The following is a 13995-nucleotide window of genomic DNA, read 5'->3' on the forward strand; positions in this document are numbered from 1 at the left end:
ACATGCACAGCACAGACTCTGGGCCGCATTAATGCACGGGCTTACCTGGGCTTAAGCCCAGGGCCCCGGGTGAGGGAGGGCCCCGGTGATGCCGGAAAAAATATAACCGCATTTTCTAATGTGATGACTGTCGCTTTAACATCGCTTTGATATGAATACATGTGCTGTTCTGCGCGTGAAGTTCATACGACGCGCTGCGTCAGCAAGCAACTAAGTAGGCTATCAGTATCTGGACAACGCGGACAGACCCAGTGGCGCTGCCTGTGTGCGTACACAACGCGTTTTTGCTTTGAAAAACGCGAGACGCGGGCAGTGGAATGGGGGAAACCGCAAGGTCTCGAGACGCTTTTTAAAACTTTTTTTAAGCTGAACTGATTCATGGCTTTAGATCGCCATGTCATGCATCAAGACGCGAGCGCAGCGGTTCTGCACGTCCTTCTAGCGCATGTTTACATAGAAAAACAAAGAAAAAGTAACGCAGAAAAGCGCGTTCTGTGTGAACAGCCCCAAAGAAAACAATGTGTTCGAATTTTAAAGACGTGGTGCGTCGCTACGCTTCTCGACCGATGTGCGCCCCTTCACTCACTGAACCCTGCAGAGAACTGAAATCAAATGCATTTCTGATTTGTTTAGATATGTCTGCTGCATGACGATACAGTTTGCTTTCTCATGACACTAGTTTTAATTATGCAACTTTGCTGCATAACGAATCAATAAAAGCAACCAGCTGGATATAAACTAATGCAAATAGATGGTAACAATCATGACATTAAACATTTGGGTAGAACTTGCGTGTGTTTTTGTCACATTGTTTTAAAGATCAAAGTACAGGATAAAAAAGTAGCCTAATTTTTGCCTTAAAGAATTAATTGATTCTGAACTGCCGAAATGAGCAATTCCAGTCTCACTTCCTGTTACAAACCTACATAACAATGTAAAAATTTGTGTAATGGCAGCCGGTTGCTCGTGAACAACATCTATTTTGGCCCGCCTTCAAACACTGAGACTGGAAGACTGAGACTTCAAAAAGCTGAGACTGGAAGAGTTTGGTTTGTGTTGTTGACATGTTGACATGACATCTTTACGGTGCAAAAGCAAATCCACTTTGCATGCACTTCCAAAAGACAAGGACTCACACTGGAATTGAAATGGTAAAACTGGCGCCTTTGTTACTGTTCGAATCTGCATCTCGTTTCAGAGGCTGCGTCCTCCAGAGCTCGCATTTGAAGGGCTGCATACATCATTAAGGATGTCTTATTTAAGAAAAGTAACCATAATAAAATTGATGGTTATTCCTCATGAGGTGCAAAATGCTGTATTTTCTTTCTTACTTTGCAATCCAACGGTTGTTTTTCTTAAATGAGCCGGCCTCAATGACGTATACAGCCTTCAAATGCGACCTCTGGAGGATGCAGCCTTCGAAATGAGTAGCCTGTACAAATAGTTCAGACTATGTGCCAATATGTAGTTCATGCAGTGATATTTATATTTTATAACAGACCAATAGATTTGGATGTTTTGGTAATGGCATTTATTCATGCAAAATAAAAGGCTGATAACTTGCACTTTGTGATTAAGAAGATTGAGTGAATGTAGGCAGGGGTTAAATTGGGATTTGTTATGTGGGGGGCTCTGTGGTTTCAGGCTTTCGAGTGGTGCATGTGTATGCAAAGACTTCAAAATCGTATCATTTGACAAACTGTAAAATATAACAAGTTGAGAGAGCCCTCTGCTATGAACAATAAAATGCTGATCAAAATCATTCTATAGATGCTGGTAGTGTGAAAGCTACATCTGATGACAATAAAATATTTCTGTAGGCCTGTGCCTTCTCCTTTGTGTCAGTATTAAATATAAGTGATGCTACCATTAAAGAACAGAATATAAATACAAAATACAGTGCTCGACATTAAGCCTGGGTTCGTGCTTGTCCTTTGGACAACTAAATTGGTAATTTACTTGTCAGAGTAAAAAAGTAGCTTGTCTGGAAAAAAATAAAAAATTGTATTACTATGCAAATCTTTTATCTTTTATTTCATATTCTTACATTTGATAAATTAAAATAGTAAGACACTAGGGCTGTTACCAAATTAAATAATTTACACTGAAAAAGTACAACTGCGTTCAATAATGTTATGAGATTCTTTAAATATTTTTGAATAAACAAATAAGAAATGTTGGTGGGAAATTTATACTTTTAAACATGAAATTAAACCGCCAGTAGATGGCGACAAGTGACCGTCTTAATGAGTGAGCCACTGAGTCATTTATTCAAACGATTCACTCTGAATCAAGAATGAAGCAGTTGTTTATGAATGGGCGATTGAATCTTCACCCAACCGATTTGTTCAAAAGGCTGAATCATTCAAAACGGCTGAGCGCAGCTGCGAGATGCGCTGCTTCTGCTTTGTTTGGAACTATTTTCGCTGCTACAACAGAACAAAAAACAGGCATATTGCATCTAAAACGTAAGTGATTGATATTAACTACTTGTTTATTGAATTGTTGTATGAAATTAGTGTCAATTTCAATCGAGGTGATATTCAGGAATTCAGCACTTTCGGTCGTGTGATGCTTAACTTTATCATATGTCGTAAATAGCAAGCTAAACCCCATTGAATTTTTATTGCAACATGATAACTGAGTTTCTTTGTGTGAACAGAGCTCATTTGTTTTGAATTCTCCTCAAGAGGTTACATGATCCTCAACAGCGCAATATCACCGCCAGTACATCCACTAAGCTAGATTAATCATTCTCGCGTTTTGGTTGTTATTGACATTTTAATCAAGCTACTTATCTGGTCAGGCAAGTAAAATTCTCTTTCACTTCAAAAACTCCACTTGTCCCGCAGTCCCGGACAAGCGTATGCCGAGCCCTCGTAAGCCTATGTGCCAGGGCTCAGCCCCGGACGGCCCCGGCCCAATTTAACCCCTGAATGTAGGTAATAGTGCTGGTGGATGAAGGGCCCCCTCAAGAGGTAAAGCCCAGGGGCCCCTTGTAGTCTTAATGCGGCCCTGCACAGACTGTATATATATATATATATATATATAGGCTATTTAATCACTGTCTATTGCTGTTTTATAAAGGCACAAAGCCATATCACGGTTTCGATTTTAGTTCGTTGGTAAAATACAATTTATCGGTTTATGATGAAACGGTTGCGGCGGCACAGGGTCATTGGGAAACACTGAATGAATGTTTAGCTGACAAATGTGCTAAAGTTGTCATATTAGTTGTTATATCATAACAAAAACCCTTCATACGGACGGAACGAGAGTCTCGAGGCCTGCCGCTGCGCTGAGTGAGTGACAGGAGGCGACTGTGTTCAGCTGCGGTGTGCGTGAACGCGCTGTCGGAGAGAAGAGAGAGAAAGTGCTGCCGGTTTTGGATACCTATGATGTAGAAAGTGATATTGAACTGTTTAACATATTTTAATATAGATACATTTAGAAAAATTATCTTTTGAGAGCACTGAAGAAACCTCAAACCTGAAAGATTCGGGGCTTTTGGGAAAACATTTGGGGCTCCAGCCCCCTTAGCCCACCCCTAGCGCCACCACTGCCCAGAATAAAGAAATGATAAAATACATTTCTTTCAAAGATTCAGCGAAGAAAAACTCAGCCTTGATTGAAATAACATAGGGAATGAATACAGGTAATTTTAGACCCATGTTCTGCATTAGAAGGAGTTTGCAAAGCTTGTGCATTAAAGGGTTAAAATAGTCAAAGTGACTGCAGTGGTTCAACCTTAAATTTATGAAGTGACGAGTATACTTTTTGTGCGCAAAAACGAAACAAAAATGACCTTTATTCAAACAAAATTTATTCAACATTATCTTCTCTTCTTTGTCATTTTGTCTCCTGAGTCTACTTCACCAACAGTCAACAGCAGCATGCGTCGTGCTGCGCACCTGGACAGTGTCTGCCAATACAGAGTACTGATGTAGAACCTGGAAGCGCTGGACGTAAACAGCATAGACGCATGACACAAGAGAATATATTGTTGAATATTGCTTACATATATATATATATATATATATATATATATATAAAGTTGAACCACTGCAGTCCCGTCCACTATTTCAACAATGTCTTTAGTACCTTTCTGGAACTTGAAAGTGGTGGTTAAGTTGCTGTCTACTGAGGATTCAGAGATCGCTCGAATTTCATCAAAAATAATTTGTGTTCTGAAGACGAATGTAGGTCTTACAGGAGTGGAATGACATGAGGTTGAGTAATTAATGACAGAATTTTCATTTTTGGGTGAACTAAACTTTATGAATTTTTCTTTTAGTGTTCCATAAGTTTGGACATCATGGAGAATAAATTTCATTTTTGGGTTAACTATCCCTTGATGGTCAATATTAGAGAACAGGCATAATATACTGTACATCTACAAGTTGGTACTGTACTGTGACTGTTCAGTTCTAAATAAAAAAGCTTTTGAGGGAAGTTGGGGCACTGCCCTCTGCCCGATATTACCCTTGAGAACCTAGATCGCACACTTAAACAGACCCTGAGCCAAAGTGGGTTATACCACGTAAGGGATCCTATTGGAAGAATGTCTTTAAATAAACTACGCCCTATCTCCATGCACACTACGCTCTCATGCTCACGCCCACTCAAACACGCCACAAATAAACTTCTATCTCCCAGTCCACACACACCTCATATACTGAGGTGACTACACAAAAACAGCCCGTAACTAACCCGGCTATTGTACACATGCACTCAGGCACACATGGGAAAAGCACAAACATCGGTCACTGTCACTGTCACTGTCACTGTCAGCCTTATATCTGTGCTATATTGGTTTGTCAAACATGCAGCCATCACATAACATGCCCGTATCCTAATGCAACATAAACAGAAAATGGCTATTTCATACTGTAAACAATTTGTGTCTTTTAATGTGTTTAAAAATAGCTCATGTAACCATTTTTACATTTTGACTACATGAAGTCAGTACATTACATTAAGTTGTTGAGGTTAAAGGCCTGTTTACATCAACAAAAAAATAAAAATTCGGTCCAATGCCAATACCCTGGTTACAGAGATAAGGAAGTCGCTTCCAGATTCTTCCTCTGCTATTCACTGTCACTTACTAAAATTGTATTTTTGTGAGTGCTACAAAGTAAATGGCTGCATTTGAAAACACAGACTGTCTGAGTAGGTACTACATTTAAATAAGAAAAACTTACTTTGCAACCGTTAAAAACTATGCTATATGAATGTGTAGTATGAATAAAATCTGGACGTACTACGTCCATCATGTTGTCTTTGTCATATGACTTACGGTATCAGTTATGTAACTTCACTGTCATTCACCAATCATCTCCCATGGCCTCATGGGATAGTAAAGTGTCTATTTAATGTGCACTTTTTCAGAATCTAAGTGGAAGTAGCAGGTCATTCATGTACTTTTCATCTACTGTTTTATGAATACTATGAATTCAGACATGCTACTCTTTTCAGACACTGTTTTTCACATACTATACTTCTATATATTAGGGAAGTAGGCCTACTTGGATACAGAGGTATTTTTATGTGACAGCAACAGCTCTGGGCATGTAACCAAACTGAGGGCAACGAACTTGCTAGTTAGTCTCAAATTGAAAAAAAAAAGTTGCTAAATATATTGTATGAGTTCTCATATGCATTTAAAGGTGAGTTTCTGCAACACTACACCCTTTCACATTGTCGTGCCTCCCCTAACTCAAACATTACAAATACAGCTCTTATAGATGTTTGTGAAGGCAAGTCTCAAAAGATACTTTCAATAAAAGGTCCAACTTATTAGGAATACTTTTAGCTATGTTGCTATGTGTCATGAGTAAGCAATTGAGTAGACTAACAGTCTGTCTAGAATAAACGTGACGAGTGTCTTGCTTGTGATAAACGCATCAAACGTATTAGTGTGATACATCCTTATCCTCAAAAAAATAAAAAATAAAATAAAAAATAATGTTAATACATTTCAGTGTTTGATTGTACAATAATTTTTTGTAAAATAAACTATTTTGTTACTGTGTAGAGTCTAAACTTAAAGTCATCATGAAACAAAAGTAGCAACAGATCTTTTCTTCTGTATTAAAATGTAGGATGGGGACTTCTATGCATCGGTTGTTTGAATTTTGAGATGTGGGCGTTGCACACAAAATCAAAGAGAGCTTGCAGTTGAGGTAAAGTTTTGACATTGTTTTCAGAAAAAAGGTAATTATGACATTTAAAAAATATATCAAAAATGTTCAAATTAAAAAAAAAAATAACGTAAGAAACTTTACAACATGCATTTACAAAATGGGGTGAATTTTCATTTCATGCCAACTTTAAGCAAAATCAGTTAAGGACCATTGGGTTAAGTAATAACGTACCTGTTTCTAGATTCTATATTATAACAGATACAGGTGTGACATCTCAGGACATCAGTTTGAGTGATATCTGTCAGGTAACAGGACATTTCCTGTGCGCTGTTCCATTAAATGTCTTACAGCATCTTTAGGAAAGCATATAGGCAGGTATGTGGGTGACCTAAAAATTGACATGGGTGTATGCAGATCTATGCTATGCTAACTATGTCTAGTGTTGATTTATCACTGTTGTATGTAGCGTCTAAGTAACCCACTTTTAAATAGTAGTGCCTTTTAATTTCCCTCCCTGGTTTTCCCCTGGTAATGTAGCTCATGCTATCGAGCAGAGCTCTATCCTGTAGAACTGTCATCAATTGACTCCTTCACAGGTCATGTGACTCGGCAGGCCAGGCGATCTTTCTCATAGATCGTCTTTATGTGGAGACTGAAGCAGCTTATTCATGGAGTGGAGCAAGGGAGCTCTCTGCCATGTCTGTGTGTGTTTGTAAGCATCCTCTTCACTCCTTAGGCCAAGCAAAGCGACCCTTCTACGTCTGCCAACAGTGCACACACACTAAAACACACAAATGTCTGTTTCTCTCTCACTTACTAGAGAGTAAATAAGTAAACATTGATTATACATATATATGCCCAATCACTTTTCTAAAAGGGCTCGTGAAAGAGTTCAAATAGTGTATAGTACACAGAAAAGTGGCTCGACACACACTCACACACTTGGCAGTGCTCTTTTTTTTTAGAAGCAATTCCTTTGTTTAACCAATAAACTGCACAAAACCAGAAAATAAAGTTTAATTATTAACTTGCATCACTTACACATCACTTAAGCAACATGAATGCCGCACTTTTGCGATATCTACCTACAAGTTAAAAAGCTGAAGTTAGGAAGCCCACTGACCTGAGTCCATGATCTGGAAGTCATGCAAATATCACAGTCAGTTAGGTTTTAACCTAATAAAGGAACTTACGTAAGACACTAAATCCATTTTCAGATAACCTAATTAAAAGCCTGCAGCTCTTAATGAGGCAAAATGTTGCAACAAGTTGTTGCCCACCTCTATATTTGTTTTTAGGATGATCTGTAATCACAGGAACACAGTACTTTATGCTTTTACAGCTGGTTAAAGTCTTCTCAAGAGCAGATATTGAGATTGGGCCTTTTGTTTGTGGCAATAAAACTGAGGCAGGTCAAAAGTCATATGGAAAAGTTAACCTGAAAAGTCTAAATATATAAAATCTAAAAATTATTTTGTCCTCTTTTCTCATTTTCTCAAACTTATGTCATTCCCAATTTGCATAACATTTTTCCATTTAACACAAAAGGTGAACTTTTGAAGAATTTTCACACTGTAGCTCTGTGTGAAGATGCATTATTTCAAGGCCTAGACAGTCTTAAAGGACAATTCACTTTAAAATGAAAATTACCCCAAGCTTTACTCACCCTCAAGCCATCCTTGATGTACATGACTTTCTTCTTTCTGATTAACTCAATCAGAGTTATATTAATAAATATCCTGATGCACCCAAGCTTTATAATGGCAGTGAACGGGACCAACGAGTATGAAGCTCAAAAAAGTGCATCCATCCATCATAAACGTACTCTACACAGCTCCAGGGGGTTACAGTTTTTTACAGACGCTAGGACACATTTCTCAATACTTAGGTCACTTTTGCAAAACTCTTCACACAGTTCTCCTAACCAACTTTCATCTTGGCAAAGCAGTTCATTTCACATTCAAAATGTACTACAACTACCAAAACACTTTATTCAGGTCTCAAATCAACTTATTCTTTCAGAACACTAGCAAAGGTTGACAGCCGACAAACACACTTTGTCACCCACAAAATAATGACCTAAAAAACACTAACAACATGTAGCATTATACAATGTTTTCTTGTGTAAAACAAGGACACATTACTGTTTATAATTCACTGCAATATATGTTACTGGAATGAATCAGACATGATGCAGAATTTGTCAATATTTTATGTCTTTTATTTATTTTTATAATTTTTTATAATTCCAAAATACAAGAATTTGTATACACACCATCCACTGATACAGATACAATTCAATTGTTTTTATAGCATTTAATTTTAAGATTTAAAATATATTTAATTAAAATATTACTGTATGAATGTAGCAAATTGCTGTCTTATTCAGTTTTGCATTATGTTATTGTTTTGAACAAAAGTTTAACAGTTTTGAAAACAGTATGTAAGCATGTGCAAACTGGCCTGTACATACAAAGAGTTTTGGCAGTTGTTGTGTCTGAGTGAGAAAAGAATTAATGAAATTTGAGAGATGTAGTCACTGAATGCTATTTGTGCCAAAACAATGATAATTGATCCTCAGTTTAGCCCACATAGACTTCTGTTGTGCTCACTGTGTGAAAAGTTTTGCAAAAGTGACCTAAGTATTGAGAAATGTGTCCTAGCGTCTGTAAAAAACTGTAATAAATGCCTTCTGAAGCGAAGATATGCATTTGTGTAAGAAAAATATACATATTTAACAAGTTAGAAAGTAAAATATCTAGCTTCCACCAGAATGAATTCCATATTCAACTTAGGAAGAAAGTGTAACGCCTCTCGCAGTTTAAAATGCTTACACCACGTTCTACGTCTTACATATTCAACTTACGAAAAACGCTTTTTCTTAAGAAAAGTTTTTTCTTAAGTTGAATATGGAAGGCAGTCTGGCAGAAGCTAGAAATTCAATATAATCCAATATCCCTGCCTCCGCTATGTGCTGTTTGTGTTTGCTTTCATCAAAATTTCAACGATAACACTTTAAACAGTGAAATGTCAATCTCAATCAAAATGATGGTTTGGATGAAAACTCAACATTGGCTGTATCCAAAAACTGAAAAATGCTGCCTCCGGAGGACACATTTCAAGGTAGGAAGGCATCAAGATACGTCTGAATCCAAAGTTAGCTTCAGTTCCTGTGTGATGCCTTCACTTCCATGTGATGCCTTCATCTGATCGATTTTTTAAGGCATTTTTTTGACCATTGTTTTCCACTTTTGAAGTCATTTCTAGTGGGAAATTACTATTGTAGTAATTGTTTATTGTAATTGTTTATAATTGCAAATATAGTAATATTTGCTTAGTTATCACCAAAGCTCATGCTATTTTGCTGTAGATCATTAAACCATTACGTTGCCTCAGAAGTCTGTCCAAAATCAGTTTCATGAGGTACCTTCATGCACAGACGCTGCCTGCAGAGTCATTGCCTGATGGGGCAGTGAGGCAACAAGTCAGCTGCCCAAGTTTTCAAATGCAGCCATTGTATCAATATCACCTTGCTATCTGGGAAGTTAAGCAGGAATACAGGAAATTGAATTTCTGAAAGTACAACAGAACTTGTCTGTTTTAAATTCTTTGTTGATTCACAGATGCCTTTATCAGAGTTTATGATATTTAGGTTAGAGCACTGGCCCAGGGAAAGATCAGTCATTTATTACATTTCAATCTATTTCTCACACAAAGCAAATGTATTTCTTTGGAAGACCAGGGATATATCACATGCTGGCTATATATATATATATATATATATATATATATATATATATATATAAAATTACTAAAAGTCAAACTAAAATTAAAATGAATGAAGTGCAAATATTAAAAATAAAAGCTTCAAAAAATTAATAACAATATTAGTATATAAATAATATCAGTGTATTTCAGTGGTCCTTTTTTGGATCTCAACCATTCTGCAATCTTGTACATTTTTGGAACAAGAGGTTTGAACATAACGTACTTAAAATGTGAATTACATATTTGGAGCTGTCATGTTCTTGTCTTGTTCTGTTCTGTCTAGTCTTAGTTGTCATTGTTTAGTTTAGTAGTTACTCATCTGTTGTCATAGTTTCTAATTATTTACTAACCTGTTCACAGTTTTTTTTTATAATTCTCCCTGTGTATTTAAGTCCTTAGTTCCCTTTGTTCAGTGTTCAGTCTTGTTTATTGTAGCGTGGTTGTGCTAAACTAATTCTTGCATTCCCTCACCTAAACCCTCTGTTCTCTTGCAGTGGTTTAGTCCAGAGTGAAACCAGAGCGCTGAGCGGAAATGAAATGTGGAGACTTCTTGGAGACCCCCCCCCCCCCCAACCCCACACACACACACACACAGGCCCCTTCAGCCTGGCGATAACTGTTTTCATAACTGTTTATTACTTGGTGACCCTGGGCCAAGCTCAGCACTGCTGCCGTGTCTAAGATGACTTCCATTTTAAGGCTTTATACCTTCTCAATCCTGTCCACTTTTCTTATAGATGTGGTGTTTATGAGTGAGGTGGATACACTGTTAATGAAAATGCATCCGGTTTCATTTGTGGAAAAAATATATGGGGTATTTCATGACTGGCAGAGTGTTTTGGCAAGAGTCTCTGGACTTAATTCCTGTCAAATAGCATAAATAGGGAGTTTTCAACCAACCAGATTTCAAGGCACCATGTTTTACTGGAAAAGAATGTAAACTCTTACTTGTATAGTTCTGCTTAGCATAAATTTCTTTCACATAGACAGTTCACCAAAAAATGTCCAGGGACAGCCTTGGTTATCCTACACTGTCACTGTGGCAAAGAGCAGTTTGGACTACAAATCTTTAGCCCAGTCTTCCAACTGTTGGCAGTACCTGCTGTGTCGGTTCACTATTCTCGTTTTGCTGGCCACCTCCTGCAACATATTTTCTGTAATTTCCTCCTGTTAACTTTTGTGTCAGTAGTGCTGAGCTGGTATCACACACTGACCTACATTCTATATGCGGACAGTTGGGGTAAATCAGACTGATTGTTTCTAGGATACTTACAATAATAGGAAGCATAACACGATTGTGCAATAATGACATAATTATTACAAAATAAGCATGAATTGTACTCATGAATGATGTGAGCTTTAGCTTTTATATGCTTCCATTTGTGATCAGCTCAAACAGGTGTCGTTTGATACAGGATATGAATAGTTTTGAATAGTTTTCGATAATCATGCATTAAAAATGCTTCATAATCAATTTGTATGCACATCAATATGGCAGCATATTACACAGACCTGTTCGCTATTTATTATGAGATCAATATTAGACATTTATTTTTTTAAGATTAAAGATTTTAAAATGAATTTACGCTTGTTTTACCCAAAATCCTTAAACAAATTTCTTACAAAGAAGTATTTTTTTTAATATTCATTTATGCTGATTTTTTAAAATGTTTATATAAAATAATATAATATAATATAATATAATATAATATAATATAATATAATATAATATAATATAATATAATATAATATAATATAATATAATATATTATGTTCAAAAATTTTGGGTCAATAAGATTTTTTAAAGAATTGATTACATTTATTCAGCATTAAACTGAGCAAAAAGGACAGTAAAGACATGTATAATGTTAAAAAAAATTCTGTTAAAATAAAAAAAAAGTTATTTTAAATTGTAATAATACTTCATGATTTTTTTTTTTTTTTTATCGAATAAATGTTGAGCATAAGAAATTTTCAAAAACATTTTAAAACCTTACTGACCCCAAACTTTTCAAAAGTAAGGTTTTTAAAATGTTTTGGAATGTTTCTGATTTTGAAAGTATTGCAGTTTAATATGATTTTCATGAAATAATTGAAATAAATGAAATTCAGTACAGCAAATGCTAAAACAATTTAGAAATATACATAGCCATTGAAATAAATTATAAATAAATAAATAAATATATTTTAGCCTTATTAATTCTTAATTGGAAACTGAGACTGATACACACAGGCACGCTAGTGAGGCTATCTGCATTACGTGCTTTGGCGCTGTATGGAATTGACGGATGAGCCCATTAACCAGACCGTGTTTGTACACATCCTGACTGTGGAGCCAGCATTTGACTTACCAAATAGTGCACATTCCTCACTATGATAAACACCCAGTCTCATATGCACAGGCTGGACTGGATGGAGTGCAGGATTGCGGTGCATTCCAGCACGTGTTGTTCCGAAAGATAATCCTCATTTTTCAATAAATGAGATGAGTTATGAACCTTTCCTCTGTTATAAATTGTGTTGAAATGTTCTGTTATTTCTGTGTCATATGCTATTTAAGATTATGTCCCCTATTAATACAAACAATACTGGCACAGTTCACATGCCTGGTTACCGAAGTCTAGAAACTTTCCCTTATCTGATATATAATGATGGAAGTCAAGTCAAGTCACTTTTATTTTTTATAGCTCTTTATACAATACAGATTATTTCAAAGCAGCTTTACAGTGATCAACAGAAAAATAATGATTCAGTGATGCAATCAGGTTTTATAGGCTGTAATATTGGTACAATGTTAAAATGGCTGTTTTATATTTTAAAATGTAATTTATTCCTGTGATGGCAAAGTTGAATTTTTAGAATTTAGAATCTTCAATGTCACATGATCCTTCAGAAATCATTCTAATATGCTGATCTGATGGTTAAGAAACATTAATTCTTATAACCAGTGTTGAAAAGTGTTGTGCTTCTTAGGAAAACTGTGATTCATTATTTTTGCACAAATCTTTGATGAATTAGAAAGTTCAGAAGAAAAGCATTTATTTGAAATAGGAATATTTTGTAACGTTTTACTGCCATTTTTGATCAATTTAATGTGCTCTCTGAATAAATTTGTTAATTTATTTCAATAGCAAAGAAGTTTATTTTCAACAGCAAAGAAGTTGAAAACAAGAAAAGTTGAAAATATAGCTGGGGATAGGTGAAACCTCCATGCTCACGATGAAACATAAAGATAATCATAACAGTAAAAAAAAAGTTACTGTGCTTTTGTTGAATTAACATGTTGACCTCGCTTCATCTGAGATTTAATCCTTATGTTACGTTCCACGTATGTTTTTGTATTTTGTTTTAGTTTTTTTTTTTTTCTCTCTCTCTCTCTCTCTTTCTTATCTGTCTGTCGAGTTTTAGGTTGACGGTAAAGCGGGGCTCATCTTGGTGACGTCATGACGCTCTGACGTCCCAACCAGCGTTCTGCCAATCTGCAGGTGGCTGATCATTTAAAAGGCTTCGGCGGCATTCCACCTGCAGTGAGCGTTTGGGCTTGGACCTCACTCACGCTTGTCGAGCCAGAGCTAGTCATTCTTTGTGTTTGCGAACTGTTTATTTAGTCTGTGGTTCATTGAGACAGTATCTGGTTGTTTGTTTCTGTGTAATAGTTAAGCTGACGGCGTTAGAGAGTGATACAAGTCTTCTGTTAAATGTTTGAGTCCACTCGAAATCTGGCGTGAAGTCATTATCTGTCAATCGAGTGGTTGACAAATAATGAAACCCTTCTCCTGCAGACAAGTCTCTCGTGCGAAATGTTTGAACGCATTCGAATTCTGGCGTGAAGTCATTGTCTGTCAACCGAGGGGTTGACCGATAATGAAACCTTTTGCTGCGGACAGCTCAGAGATAACATCAACCTCACTGACCACGGTGAATTCCGCATAGTGCGTGTCAGCTAGCAACTAATGTTAGTTATAATGCGGGTGCTCGCCTTCCCTGTATTTTTGTTTATTTATTTAGTGGAGTTTTAGTTAAGGCGCCGCGCCGAAGTTTTCGGTTTTGTTTTTACATTTTATTTTTGGTAGTTAGTTTAGGG

This window comes from Chanodichthys erythropterus, chromosome 5 (genome assembly GCF_024489055.1).
Source record: "Chanodichthys erythropterus isolate Z2021 chromosome 5, ASM2448905v1, whole genome shotgun sequence".
NCBI classification, from domain to species: domain Eukaryota; kingdom Metazoa; phylum Chordata; class Actinopteri; order Cypriniformes; family Xenocyprididae; genus Chanodichthys; species Chanodichthys erythropterus.